At 39.5% G+C, this 15,714-nt stretch overlaps 1 protein-coding gene across 7 annotated transcripts in view; it reads right to left on the bottom strand.

Annotated features, from left to right (window-relative positions):
- PRKCQ (protein kinase C theta) overlaps positions 1-15,714 on the bottom strand; it is a 120,618-nt gene that overhangs the window by 19,105 nt on the left and 85,799 nt on the right. The gene's annotated exons all lie outside the window — the stretch shown is intronic.

The following is a 15,714-nucleotide window of genomic DNA, read 5'->3' as shown; positions in this document are numbered from 1 at the left end:
AATAAGAATATTCATAGCACTTTGAGTGCCCTAATTTTTTAGGGTCCCCATGAACCACAGAATTAGTAATCCATGAAGTATGAAGATATGTGGCGTGTCTGTGCATACATTTGCACCTAAAAACCTCACCTGGGTGATTTTTTAACAGAATTAACCTTTAAGTTTTGATGCGAAACTGACTGTGGCCTTGGGGCACACCAGGTGCCAGTAGACACGGCATTCTGGTCTGGCAGTGACATATATTGCTTGTTCCACATTCCACAAAACTAAGGAAACCCAGTATTGTGAAAATTATCTCAATAATTCAGGTAAAGGTAAGCATCATCTTGCTTTGTCCAAAGTTGACCTTAGGTGGGAAGTCGCTGGAGCCCACTGTTTCTCTTGTGCACATGCCAAAAACCCTCTGCTGACCTAAGTCCAAACGTTGACATTTCAAACATACTTTGAGATGGATCATTTGCTTCATCTGCACACACCTGCTCTCTTATTAGTATATCTTCCTTCAAACTCTTGTTGTCATAAGTACCATATGAACGGCTTCTGACCTTTACATTTATACCCCAACCCGCGATGGCCTGTGTACACACAGTGTTGGGATCTCCTAAGTATTCAGGAGAATGAAAAATAAAAGGTCAGTGTGAGACCACTTAAAACACTGCTCAGATGAAAGATTCCCTTTACGTGTTAGGATGTTTACAAATTCCTATAAAGCCTGAAATTTCAGAATTTACAAATGGTCATTTTGGACTTGGAGAAAGTGGGGAAGGCAACTCGAGGCCCCAGGCCAGCCCTCACTCGTGCACATCCCTGCACAGCAGTCCCATCAGCTCACCTGTCTAGACCAGACGCGCACCTGTGGTGGGGGCTGGGGACCGAATGCGTGCCGTCAAAGAGAGTCTAAGAAATCACGGCTCTCGGCCAGTGTTTACCACCACGGGCATTCCAACAAGGCCACACTGATGTAGTGATTATTACATCACTACATAGTGATGTAGTGATGGAGATTTATAGCACGTTGGATGCCACACTTAATCCTACTAAAAGACATTAGGGCTCTACAGTAAATTTTTCAAAACAATCTGTTGTAGTTCTCATCTTTATATCATGCTGGGGGCAGTGAATAAAGCTCATCGTGTGCCTTTGGTTGTTTATGATGGCATTTTGCTTTAGTTTAAGCCTTTGGTTTGAGTGAATATGGGCTTTTTAAAGGGGAATAAGGGCAGTCCATGCCTGGAAGTCGAGCTTGGGTGAGCAGGACAGGCAGACTTGTTATTCCTCTAGAGGGTCCTGTTTGGAGGATCTTTGCCAGGTCTGATAGCTATTTGGAAGTCTCGGGGATCCACTCATCAAGGAACTGTTGGGTCCACTCTGGACCCAATGAGATGATGCTGTGATGAAATTAACATGAAGGACTCTACATACAAACCACGTGGTCCTTGGGGTTGGGTTTTGAGTATTGCATTTTGAAGGATGGGTAAATCTTTTCAAAGTTGAGTCCCAAATCCCAGTCATAAAAAGTAAATATGATCACAATAGCCTCAAACTTTCATAAATGGCTGGGAAGGGAGTGCTTAGGGCTGCAGTTGACCTGCCTCTGACCTGGAACCCTTCAAGGCCGCCGTCAAAAAGAAGTCTGCCCACTGGGGAAACTCTGGATTGAGTGGACTAGGGCCCAGCCCAGAAGAACTCCACTCAGGGTGATTGTGAAGACCATGACATGGTCTTTGCCCCTACTTAGGCCTGAATTCAGAGCTCCTCTATGTGTGGCCTGGGAGAAGTTACTTAGTCCCTCCTGAGCCTCAGAGTCTTCATTTGTGAAATGGAGGCAATAATATTCCCACGTCATGGGTTGTCACTGAGTACTCCATGAGAGGATGTGTGTGGAATGCTGGCTCAGGGCTGGCACTCAGCATGCACATGATATCTGGTAGCTGTTGTAATTATAGAAAACAATTGAAAAGCTAGTCAAAAATAAAAACAAAAACAAAAACAAAAAACATACACCAGCTCCTTCCCAGAGAAAGGAACTGTGCAGTCCAGGGACTTGGATCTCCTGCAGTCTGTACTTTCTGTTCTGATCCTGAGCAGAGAGAAAAAGCAAGCAGGCTAGACTGGGGGTGGGGGGCATGGTCTCCTGAGCTGGTCCCAAGACTGGTGCAGCTGGCTCTTCTTTAGGCCTAGTGATACTTTAACTGACACAAATGTTTCTTCTGAGGGAGTGAGAATGGACATTGTGGTGGTGTTGGGAGAAGGGACGTTTCAAGTCTGCCCTAGACTTAGAATTTGTCAGCACTGCTGGCACAGCATCTGTGTAGTGGAGATTCTCGTCTCTGTTCTGTCACTAACTAGTGGGTGGTCATAAATCACACCATCCCTGGGCCTTAGTCTCAACCTCGGCAAAATGGTAAGTATCAGCAAGACCCTTGGCTACATTCCCCTTTACTAACCCAAAGACTTCCTGGTTTTCCATATTTATTTTTTTCCCCTTTTTTTGGGGGTGGGGTGGGGAAGAGATGAAATTAATAAACTATGACCATTGAGCATGTTATAAGACTTATGTAGTGCTCCCCAAATGATAAAATAAATATTGGTAAGGTGTTATGCTTGCAAAATTCTTAAGAGAAATCTTGGTCTAGAAGTAATGCATATTTGAAGTAAAATTAAAGAAATAGTGATGAGTCCTCCCTTTGAACTTTCTTCAAAGGACATAAGCATTATGGCTGGGTTCAGGGACCACCTTAACACCCTGAAGGCGGCCATTAAACAGAGGTCAGAGGGCCTCCTCCCATTTAAGTAGTGCCCTGGTTATGCCAATACAGCTTGGCTATTGGTTGGGGGCAAATTCCTCTGTGGCCCAAGGGTCCTGGTTGCCTTAACATTTGAATTAATCGCCCATGGGCCAAGGGCTGAAAGGCAGAGTGGGTTGGAACAAACTGTGGCTCAGCACTCTTTTGAGCAGACAAGAGTGGCAGGAGAATGACTTTTTGATTGGTTTTTGTATTTCGTTTCTGAATCTCATATCTTTTTCTTTTAGAAAGAACTTCCAGCAGGTCTGCTGGAAGAAGAGTATTACCTAATTTTGAAAAAGAATTGAAACACAGGAGTAGAACTCAACCTTTAGGATCCTGATTGCAGTCCAAGCATTCTGGGAGTTTTTTCACTTTGCCTACCTAGTAGCTCCTTGGAAAAGGGAACTTTAAAATAGGAGGGATGCCTTACTTAGCCAGTTTCCTGCAGGAGGAAACATGCTAGGGTTCTCGAAACCTCTGCTGTCAAGTTGAATGGGCGGATCTGTAAAGTGAGCGGTCCTATAAAGCTTCATGTTCATACCATTCGTGGTCTTCAGAGTGAGTTCTATGAGTGTTCTTCCTTCCTCCATTGATCTTATCAATGAGACAATCAAACACTGAGTGTATTTCCATCCTGTCCGTGAAGTGAGTTTTAGTTGGGGTTTGACAGTACAGTTATATCAGGGCCACTGGAAGAAGTGATTCATTCAACAACGTTGAAGAACCTCTGGCTAATGAGGATGCATTTGGTATATTACTCAATACCATTTATTTATCTATCTATCTATCTATCTATCTATCTGCTCTCCAGGTCACAAGCATACCTATGGCATGCATGCTGTTTCATTTGCCAGACTATAAAAACTAGAGTAACAGCTTTGCTGTGATTTTCTGACAACTAAAGGCAATAGTCAATACTGATGTTTTGCAGATAAATGCTCTGTGGCAGTATTTTTGGGAGCTTTTTAAAATGATATTTATTAGAGTCTTGCAAAATCACTTATATATACCCATATGTACATGTGTATATATATATATACATACCCATATGTACATGTGTGTATATATATATATACACATATTATGTATATATATGGAGAGAGGGAACTTTCGAGAATTCAAAATGGTGTAGTGTTCTCGCAAAGATTTCTGTGTATGAAGTACTGAATTTTCCAGTTCCCACAAATATCTTCCATTGATTGGTTGAAAAAACTGCATAACTGGCTCTCCTATATTCTTATAAGAATATGAGATCACTTTAGGGAGATTCTAAATTCCTTTGTATTCATTTTCTTTGTGAAATATTTATATGAAATTTTACTGTAAAAGTGACTTATGCTGGCACAATGAAGAAATGAAGGTAATCACTGTATACAAGAATAGGATATTTAATAGTTTGCAAATCTAAAAACTGAAATAATCATTTTTCAGAAAACATATGTACTAATTTCAGTGGTTCTCGAGGCCAGATCTTGTAAATAATTCTGGTCTGAATTTAACCAAGACATTGTCTTGGATTCTCTACCTTTGTGATTCTCAGTCTATATACTTTATACAGTTGATGTGCTAAGTCTGAGCTAGTGTCATAAGTAGAGGTGGGGCCCCTCCATCAACGTTTACATCTTTACTTCTACTGATTGTTTCTTCCAAAACAAGGTTTTAGTTGAGAATTACAATCTGTAAGAGCTGCTTTTTGACGTCCTCAGCAATATGGTCATGAGGGCATGGAGGGGCTGCCTCCCTTGAAATAGACCACAGAGCGGGGGGCTGGGCCGCCCAAGCTGTGTGCTTGGAAGGAGCACGCAGGTTGGGGTGGAGCTCCCATCTGGCCAGCATGCCGGGTGGACGCACTGGACGCTGGGCTCACCCAAGAGTCTCCCAGGTTCACTGAAACACCTGCGTCAGCTTGGTCACCCCGGCACTCGGTTTCTTAGGTATATTTGTAATTTAGAAGACGGGAGCCATTCTGAATCTGGAGTACTTTATTTCTTTCTTCCATATTGAGCTATAAATTAAAACATCCTAGAAAATAGGTTTGTGGCCTTTTTCATCAGGAATATGCCATTAAATAAAATTAACAGATAATCATATATGTATTTTTTATATCTAAATCTAGTGTGTGTGTGGGAGAGTGAGTAAGAGAGGGGAGAGAGATAGCAAACTCTCTATAGACCAGCAAACTCATTCATTAGGGCCTGTTTATATTTCTACTGTAAACTCTAATTAGTGAAATTCACTGCCTTCAATCAATTCATTAGTACATATCAGAAATAATGTGCCCGAGTTTCTAGAGGTTTGCACCTTGCAGCAGGAACTCAGGTTCAGTTGATATTTACTGATTTAATTGTCCCACAGGGTCTTCTTCCATTAACAAATAGATTATTTCCCTTCAAAACAGAAGTATAAACAGGACTCCATTCCATGAATTTTAAAACTCTTTTCCCTGATATGATTAGGTCTGTAATGAGAAGCAATATAGCAGTTAGGCCTATGGACTTTGCCACCAAGCTGCCTGAGTTTGAATCCTGGCTTCCCTACTTAACAGCTGTTGGACTTTAGGTGTGTTGCTTATCCCATTAAAGGGACCACCTCATTTTCCTTATCTATAGTAAGTGGATAAAATAGTGTCTACTTCAAAAGTTGCTGTGAAGACTAAATGCCCTAAAATGTGTAATGTGCCTAGCACATGTATTGGCACATAGTGAATGCTCTATAAATGTCAGCTGTTGTTATATGATGTCTATAGTTACTACATATAATATGCATGCCATACATGTTGAGAAATACATATTCACAAGAACAGACTAAGTTTTCAAACATAAATGGCAAGTTTTAAGGAATATGATTTTGAAGTGATAATGATTTACTCTACTGAAGATTTCAAAGTTACTAAATTATCATGGCTACAGAGAAAAAAGATGCAAAAAAGGAAGAAAGGAAATACTCAAAATTCCTACCTCTGGGTATCTTTGAATGCCATAACTAGGAAAAACTTTTTTTTTAAAAATAATACTATTGTGTATTTTCCAATTTTTTAAAGGATGTTTTGATATAATTACTTTTATAATGAGGGAAAATAATGAATTTTACTTAAAAATTTTAAGTGAGTGATTTTTCTACCACCTTATGTTTTATATGGTATATATTCTCAATATCTGCCAAAGGAATAGGTTATTGTTCAGATTTAGGCTACTGAAAAGCAAATTCCCCAAAGTACAAGGAAGAGCTAGGGCCTTGTGCTCTGTCAGTATATCGATTTCAAAGAGGTCTGGGATAAGCCTGATTCACTGATAGATTCAAATTAGCATTGCTATTTGTAGTGCTGGCTTGGAGATTTGCATTAAGTGTGTGATGTCAAGTCAGGTGCTGTCTTTTCCAACTCACCTAAATTGAAATTGGCAGTCTTATTTGGGAAGAAAATATAACCAGGCACAGGGTAGAAGAGTTATCTGGTTATAAACTTTTAAAATCGCATTTAATAAAAGTGATGCAACTGGAATAATTATCTCAAAAAAGAATCAAAATAACGGGAAGATCTGAAAAAGGAAGTGTCATTAAAATAAAAATCTATGTTCACAATATGAAAGCAAGATGATTAAATGCAAGATTAAAGCGATAGATTTAACAGAATTTGTTGTATAGTTCTCAGAGGGCTATGTCTGCACACACGAATATTTTTTAGAGAAGTTAAAAGTCTTAGGCTTGTCAAAATACATTAACATTTAAAACATAAGCTAGTTCTTTAAAAGGACATTTTGTGAATGAATATTCTAGAATTAGTAAACGGGGAAATGTAAAAGATGGGCTCAGAAATTATTATTTTTCAGAAGTTATATGATTTTTAAAAAACATTTCATTTATTTATATTTAGAGAGGGGAAGGAAGGGAGAGAGGGAGAGAAACAGCAATGTGTGGTTGCATCTCTCACACCCCCTACCGGGGACCAGGCCTGCAACCGAGGCATGTGTCCTGCACTGGGAATTAAACCGGTGACCACTTGGTTCGCAGACCGGCACTCAATCCACTGAGCCACACCAGCTAGGGCAGAAGTTATATGATTTAACTTCACTACTTTCCCCTTAGAATGATTACATGTCTTTTTAATAAAAGAATGAAAAGTAAGAGCTTTGGAAATTATTTACTGACAATGACTATTCAGTATAGCTAACAATTGTCAAATGTGTGTGCATTATAGGATAAACAAGAACTTTATGGCATTAAAGAAATTAGCTAATGATTTTATCAAAAGAATAACAGATAATTTTTTTTTTAGGTTCTAGCTCTGCTAGGCCACTAACAATTAATTTTGAAAATACACAGAGAGCTTGGAAAATTTTATGCAAATTAGGTCAGAAATATATACTCCCTCTCCAGGAAAAGTAAGGTGGGAAAGGAGGAAAAGAATAATTATAGTCGTTTTTTGCTACTACGTTTTTCTTCGAAGACTAGTAAATTAATGTGGTAAATTTTATTCAAGAGAAGATTTGCAATGCCTGAAGAAAAAAATAAAACTAGAATCAAAGTATTTACTGCATATTATAAAATATCTAAATATACTTGTACCCTTCTAAGAGTATCACATATTAACCATGTGTAAAAAATGCTGCAGCATCCAAGATTATAGCATAATAATATGGAAATTGGAGAGAATTCATCTCTACTTTGGGACATATTCTATTACACCAAATAGAGAGTGCACCATGAAAACCAAAGGGGAGCTGGGCCAAATCTAAAATTCCAAAATTAAATGAAATAACCCACATACAGTATTTAGCCCAGTGCTTACATATAGTAAGAACTCATAAGTCCATGTTGACTTTTGTTACGTGCATTGTTCTGTCACACAGGATGGAAAGCATTTAGTTGTATTATAGTCAGACCTCAAGGATCATCCCAACATGTACAAGGTCTGGAGCAAGATGCATGCCCCACACCACATGTCTAAAATTTTAAGTGTTATAAATCAAGCTCATCAACTGTAAAATTAAATATGCTCTATATTCCCATATTTTTATGCATATGTGTATATATATATATGTGTATGTGTTATATGTGTGTGTTTTTGTGTATATATTGAGGAATATACCTTAATAATAATCCAGAAGGTCAGTGATGAATTTAGAATTCCTCTAAATCTTGTACCAGTTCAGTGGCTACCCTGGGAAAGTGCTGCACTCCCTCACCCCGCCGCCACCACGTGCACACACACAGCAGAACCTAGGAAGATGTCTGCATGTGCTTCAAGCTATTTGGGTATGGAATTCTGGGGTCCCAGAGCATGGCTTAGGAATGGGGCTAGTGGCTGAGGGGGTGTGGCTTCTTGCTCCATGTGGCTGGAGGAAAGCCAAAGGGAGGGTTCTAAAGGGTCTAGGCGGAACCCCTTTTGCTCCAGCCTGAGATTTAGGACATGCGATAGATAATTTTCCAGTTAAATGAGTTGGAAGCTGCCATCGGTATTTAGGCACCTTGAAACCTCAACTTTACTAACAGTTGTGGATTGACAGTATGATCTAGAAAAGAGCACTATACTGTGATTGGCTAGGCTGATCTTCTTTGGATCTCAATTCCTTAGGGTCAGAATGATGGAGCCTGGCTCCTTCTTATGTTTAAATAAATTCTACATCTATTCAGTCTGTCATAAGAAAAACAAATGATTATAACAAATCAAATTAAAAGCAATGAACAACCAAGATGTCCCCCAGTTGGTGAATGGATAAACAAACTGTGGTATATCCAGACAATGGAATATTATTTGGCAATAAAAAGAAAAGAGCTTGGAAGCCACGAGAAGACAAGGAGGAACCTTAACATGCTTGTTACTAAGTGATAGCAGCCAATCTGCAAAAGCTACAAATTGTGAGTCCAACTGTATGACATTCTGGAAAAGGCAAAATTACGGAGACAGTAAAAGGATCGGTGGTTGCCAGGGATTTGAGGGAGGGAAGGATGAAGACACAGAGCACAGAGGGTTTGCAGGGCAATGAGAAACTATTGAGTGTGATACTGTAATGGTGGATACATGCGACACATTTGTCAAAACCTATGGAATATTCAACATAAAAAGTGACCAGTAATGTAAACCATGGACTTTATGGTATAATAGTGTATCAGTATTGACTTGTTATAATAAAAGTATCACACTAAAGCAAGATGTTAAAAAAAGGGGAAACTATGGGAGCTGGGGGAGGAAGGATACGTGGGGACTGTACTTTCCACTCAATTTTTCTATAATCGAAATCTGTTCTAAAAAATTAAATCTATTAATTAAAAAAAAATAGTAGCAGTAGGCTAGCCAATACATTTAAGGCAATACTAATGTACATGACTGGAAGAAAAACAAAACATCTTTATATTCTTCCTCATATGGAATTTATACAAATATCAATAACATAATGACTGAAGAATATGTAGGCTAATAAAGTTCTACTAAACTCATGTTTATTTGCCCTATAAAGGTAGAAACTTACACAAAGAAGATAGCATTGCAGGTTCTATTTAAAATTATTCTTGAAATGATGACTTCTAGACATATGTTTTTATTTATCTTGGTTGACAGTGTCTACTTAAAATATTGGTAACTGCTCTTTTAGAAATAGTTTTCTTTTTTTAAAAATAGTTTCCTGGAGAATTACTGTTTTCTCTTTTTTTGAGGATTTAAGAGCTCACTCTCATTCTGGATAAATACAAATGAAGAAATGGTTTAGAAGTCACACATTAAGTTTTGTTTCTCTGTCTTGAAGGCTGCTTTCACCTTGCCAGTTTCCATCCCTGGGAAATTCCCATCACACACGTACTCTTCAAACTTTGGCCCTTCGGTGGTACCTTGAAATTTTTGCTTCTGTCTCTTACTGAATCTTTAGAGGAGCCCCTGTTGCTGACATTTCAAGCCTCTTCTGTGTGTCCAGCTTCTCAGTCCCACTCCTGCTGCTCTCATTTCCAGCTCGAGGCAGCGTCCTTCTTCATTGGGGGACTGCACTCTCTGTGAGCTGCCTCAGATTCCCTCCCTGTCTAACTTAGTCTCCTCCTTTCCCTTCTGTGTCAGAAGTGACAACCGTCCTTACCAGAGTTTGCTGTAATCTTTATCCTAACCCCTTCCTCTACCAGAATCTTCCTCCCTGAATTCCTCCCTGTTGTCTGGTTTCGTCCTCTGTCTCAAGCATTCTCCATTACTCTTAACCTGTAAACCCTGTGATCAAAGCAGGCTTCCGTCTTCTGAAACACACTTTCCGAAAGACGTCTGTATAACACGGAGTCTGCCCACCTGTCACTCCTTATGCCTCTGTCACCTGACATATGCCCTTGACCTTCTACAAAGATACTTCTTTCTGTTCCTCTTAAATGTCAACAGTTGGTCCCCTCACTGGCTCTCAACACTGTGTTCCCTCTTTTTTGAAATTCTTTCCTCTCCACTGACCCTATTCTGACAGTCCTCCCCTTACCTACCCAAGAGATCTCTTTATTCCCCCTTTTTCCTCCTGCTCCTGAAGAGAAGGCTTCTCTTGGGTTCAGTGCGTGAGCCACTTTATCCCAACTCTCCTCTGTTCCCACAGTCCCACATTTGTCCCTTCCTCTGAGTATGTGCCACAGCCCCTCAGATGCTGTGTGGTCATGGTTTAACATGGAACTGCTTCTCTGAGGGCCCTATTTTAGGAGAGGTTACTGCTGGGAACAATAAGTATTAAGCAGCCTTGTGCTGCCTATCTCATGTTTGCTCTCAGACTGCTGGCTGAGAAAAGGACATGGAAGTGACAGAAGTTTTAATGTGGAGAGACGAGGATGTAAGAATGATGTGGGGGTCAAGGCAGAGAGTTCAGAAGCTGCAGCGGGCATAGAGCCTGGGAACTGGGGGTGAAGGGGGACCAACGGGACTGAAGGACACGCAGAGGTTGAAGCGGGTATGCCAAGGGTGGACATCCTCTCCTCAGTCCTTCTCGCACCCGAGGATTCTGGCGGACATGTTATAGTCAACCAATATAATTTTCTATAGGATGACTTCTTTTTCTCCTATTCCACCCTCCCCCCTGTCCCCCTGAACATTTTGTAGCATTCTGTGAGGAAATGAAAAGAGGAAAAGAACAAAACATGCTTTTTGGTATCAAGGAAAGTATTATTTACATGATACTTTCAAGTAGGTGTCTCTGAAAACAGTCACAGAAAAGGTCAAGCAGTACAGGAACAAAACCAGCTTTCTGGGACTTGTAAACCGAGAAGCCCGAGGGGTGAAAGATAATGGTCGTTAAATAGGATTTAGTGAATCTGACCACGTGAGGAGGTAGTCTCTGCTTTCAAAGGAGCCGAGCAGGTTCACAGATGAGAGAAGGCACTTGCCTACAATAACACTCTCGAAGTAGATGCAAAATGCTCATGTCATGAGGGAAGCTGGTGACAGTACTTTCGGGACTTTGAGAGAACAGCTGACAGAGAAATGAACTCACAGTGTGGTCACATGAGCCCTGAAGAAACATTATAAAAGTCACATAAAGGTGAGAAAATATCTGTGAGCTTACAAAGCAGGTGTGCAGAAAGGGTGCGATATTTCAGGCTCACTAGGCAGTGCTTATAGTCAAAGGATACCCGAGTATTTGCTCATTAATTGCTGATTTTCTCCAGTATCTTGGGGGAAGGGGTGGTGCAATATGAATTTACCATAAATCTACTAATTTTTGTAAGTTTACTGTAAATCTCACATCTGCCAAATCACAGCTGAATTGCACAGAGAGGGCATCGGAAGCACATGGAAGAGATGAAACAAGCATTTCCAAGCATTCTCACTGCAGGAAACTGCCAGAGCGCTTTAAAGAAGACAGACTTGTCAGTCACTACGAATGGGGATGACACAAAACATTAATTCTTGTCTCAGTTCGTGGATAAGTGTTTTGGAGGATGTGGTTTGTGTGGGTTTTTCTTTTTGTTAAAATTGTGATAATTGCTAGCGCTCCTAACTCAGCCAGAGGGTTTATGGATTAAAAAGTATTCTTGAGAGCTTCAGATGAGGCAGTTTCTGAATAAAATACTTGAAAGTAAAAACCTTCTGGCAACCTTAGATGGCTTTTTGCTTTCAAACCATGGAAATATCAGAACGACATACTTTTAAACACTACTATGTTAAGGAGTTTTATTTCAAATAATAGTAAAATTCTTGCCGTTAGTATGGCACTGTCTTCATAAAGGAGCCAAAGTCCTCTGCAAGTGCTATTTTTTTTTTAACGTTATCTTTCTGGAGGCCCAAAGAGGACAAGGTTACCAAGCAATGGTAGGTGGCTTGTCGAAAGTCATACAAATTGTCAGGCATAAATTCATAACCCGAAACCATAAACACAGGGAGACCATGGTGAGGCTGGCCCAGAAGTCAAGCTTTGTGTGTTCTATAAATGGAAAGTGAAACTCAGTTTTCTTTTTCATATTAGAGAAATTTCTAAGTAATACTAAGAAGGTTCACATTGGGAGTGTGGAAGTCAAAGGCAGTGGTGTAAATGTGAGTTCACACTAAATTCCTGTCTCCTGACACGGTGCTGGGGAATCTGCTGATGGAGACCTACAAAACCACAGCACTTACACGCCGCCTGAGAGGGGACTTTAAATGTTCTCATCATCTAAAATTTCTTCTAGGTGTGACATTGTAACACTTCTTATATGACTTGTAGACAGACTGTAGTACAGATAGACCTTTCATAATCCAAAGGAGACACAAAGGCAGGCCGTAGTTCACTTTTAATTTCTAAGGAAATTATTTCAAAACAAAACGAAAGAACACAAAACAGTGTTCTCACAGTGCTGGAGGCATCTCTCCTTTCCAAACTAATTGTGGAACTAAACCTACTTATTTTTCCATAGTGCTATCAGAGATAAGTCCGAGAAACTTTAAATACTTAATTATTTAAAAACTTTTATTTATTTATTTAGAGAGAGAGGAAGGGATGGAGAAAGAGAGGGAGAGAAACATCCATGTGAGAAAGAAACACTGATTGGTTGCCTCTCCTATGTGCCCTGATAGGGTAGGGGTAGGCACTGAACCCGCAGCCCAGGCATGTGCCCTGACCAGGAATTAAACTGGTGACCTTTTGCTTTGCCGAGTGACACCCAACCAACTGAGCCACATTGGCCACGGCAGGGTACTTCAATTATTGATCTTTCTTTTACTCTAGCATAATTAAAAAGAGAGGAAAATTATTTTTCTCAGTGTTTTGTCTTCCCTGAAGGCCAACATTTAGTTACTACAGTGATGACATGTCACTATGATACTTCCATGGTCTAAATGTATAGGAGGCCAATATCTGGGCACAGACACACATGGTAAAATTGTAACACTGTTCCCAGTTACCAGGTGAATGGTTTTAGGCCAAGTTCATTATCCTTAGTCTCAGTTTTCTCATGGGTGAAATAAGAATAAACATATTGACTTCACTGGGTTTAAGAGAATTAAATGAGATAATATTTAAAGTATCTTAAAGTTCCTAGGAAACTATCGGGCACAAAATAGGCTTCAGTAAAGGCAGGCTTTTAAAATCATATTTTTCTGTATTTTAAAATATATGTTGGAACAGAGATAGCTGGTTGCCTACCTTTCCTTCTTAGTAGAACATTTTATTCTGGATGCAAAGTGCCTATTGCTGAAAACCAAAGTTTTCTAGCTTTCCCTGTAGCCATAGAAGGGTCAGAGGTATGTGAGCAGAAGTTTTTCGTGGGCCTTATGGAAAAGAGATTTAATAAAGAAAAGAGAGCTGGCGTGGTCTTGCTTTATTCTCTCCCTCTTCCTCCTGCTTCTTGACTGGAATGTGGTTGTGAGGGCTGAGCTCCAACAGCCATAGTGGGCTGAGGAGTACTCTTGGGGATGGAAGCCCAGTGCTGTGGATGATGGAACAGGGAGCAGACTGTGCCAGGATCTCTGATGAATGACACCATGGAACTGCCATACCTGCTCTGAACCACACGTCTCGCTCCTTTTATATGAAGAGATAAACACTTCCATCTCCTTTAAGTCATCATTATTTTCTGTTCTCATTACTAGCAGCCAATGCAATTTCTAATCAACACATGTTATTTCACATTTAGACAGTTCTGAAACTGGGAGATAGTTCCTAATACAATTTTAAAAATAACTTTATGAAGAAAAGTGATAGTGCATCTAGTTATTAGTGGTATCTTAAAAATAAATGACACAGAACATTATTTTTCTAAGTTAGGTAAGACTTTAAAAATTTATTTACTAATTAGAATTAGGAAAAGGAAATAGTTTTGCAGTTTTATCCCCAGGCAGTTTTCTAGTCTTGCCTGTTTTGGGGGAGCATATGGAACTTATAAACAGTAGGTCCCCAAGAATAATTTGTTAAATTAACAATGAGCTTCTAAAATAATTTGTGAAATATATTTTCAAGGTTATATGATGAATTTGTTTCTAATAATTTTTATTTTACTTATTAGTACAGTGGAAAATTTATGACAATTATTCTTTTTGTGGATTTTCCTTATTTCTACTGTTTTAAAATGTAAATAAGTGGAAAATAGGTACTGAGCATATAGGCTTGAAATCCATATATATATATATATATATGCATATATATGCAAGACTTAGCTGACATACATACTGAATTTGGTATTAAGAGGGACTGTACAATTCAAGACATAGGGACTTTCATGTGAGACACAGAAAATAAAATATTAAAAAAATTATAAGTGCTAGTATAAAATAAAGAAAAGAATAAAAAGTCATTTTCTCCTCCTGTTAAGACAACAACCTTTCATCATGGTGATTTGTACTAGACTCTGATGCCAGTGGTTTATGTCGCAGCCTGAATGAAGTTATACTGATTGATATAGCACTGAGAAAATGAATTCATTTCAAAGATTCTTTCCTTTTGAGCCTTACTCAGGTTCAGATTTAACTGACACTGTCTTACACACCTACGTTCCAAGCACTGTGCCTTCACACACGGGATGCAGCTTCCAGCCCTCAGCTCTTCTGTGTGGTGATTTTAACTCCCTGTCCAGTGCTGGGGAGGACGAGCCCCAGAGTCCCACTGACGGGTGGTTGAGCTGAGACTCAAGTTCTTCAGAAGCTCAGTCCACAGCTATTTTCACTCTTCGTAGCTTCCTAAATGACTTTACCATATTTTCACACTTCAACAGGTCATATGTACCTCATATATGAATTTTAAAAGCCTTTAATGATTTAACCCACAGATCCTGACAAATTACAAAGGGATCTTGTCCTCACAATCTTCTAAATAATCTGGCATTCAACAGGTAGGTTGTTTGGAGGCAGAAAGCAAATGAGTAACTTTTTCTAAAACCACAATTCCCTAGAAAAGTAAATAGTTATTCATCTTATCTAATGTCTTCACTAGTATGCAAAGAAGACTGTCCCCTCAAAAAAGCCGTTTTCAAAATGTTCCCAGAGCAAATCATCATCATTCATATCAGTTGTTGCTTTATACACTCGCCTGTGGTACTTAACTAGTTATTTTGTTTGACCTACAAGATCTGAATAATAAATCAGGACACCTTAGAGGCAACTCAAGTCCTTCAGAAAATGTAATGCAAGCTTTCCACTCCCATCCTTATTTCTAAAATGACTCAATGCCTTGAAATCTAAGTCATGAGCCAGTCATGTTTGACATTTGTGCACATCCTTTGCCACTTTTTCTCCTGCACTGACTTCCCTGTTTTAGAAAAACACCACGGCTGCGTGGGACCCACACGCACCTCCCATGGTGGGGAAAGAAGTGAGCACAGCCTGATCCCTAAGAGATAAGCAGAGAAGGGAATGTAGCTATGTTCTAATAATGTGAGATTGATAACAGCTTTCCCCATATGATATGAAGACAGTCATACATACAAATGTCAAAAAACAAACAAAAAAACAACAAAAAAAATCCCAGTGGGGAAAAGGTGCCAAGCTCCACTTGATTACGTAATGCCCCTAGAA

Source organism: Pteronotus mesoamericanus, unplaced genomic scaffold (genome assembly GCF_021234165.1).
Source record: "Pteronotus mesoamericanus isolate MK-2021 breed Mesoamerican mustached bat unplaced genomic scaffold, CSHL_Meso_final contig_130, whole genome shotgun sequence".
NCBI lineage: Eukaryota > Metazoa > Chordata > Mammalia > Chiroptera > Mormoopidae > Pteronotus > Pteronotus mesoamericanus.
The sequence above is the reverse complement of the archived record's forward strand: the minus strand, read 5'-3'. Positions and strand labels throughout refer to the sequence as shown.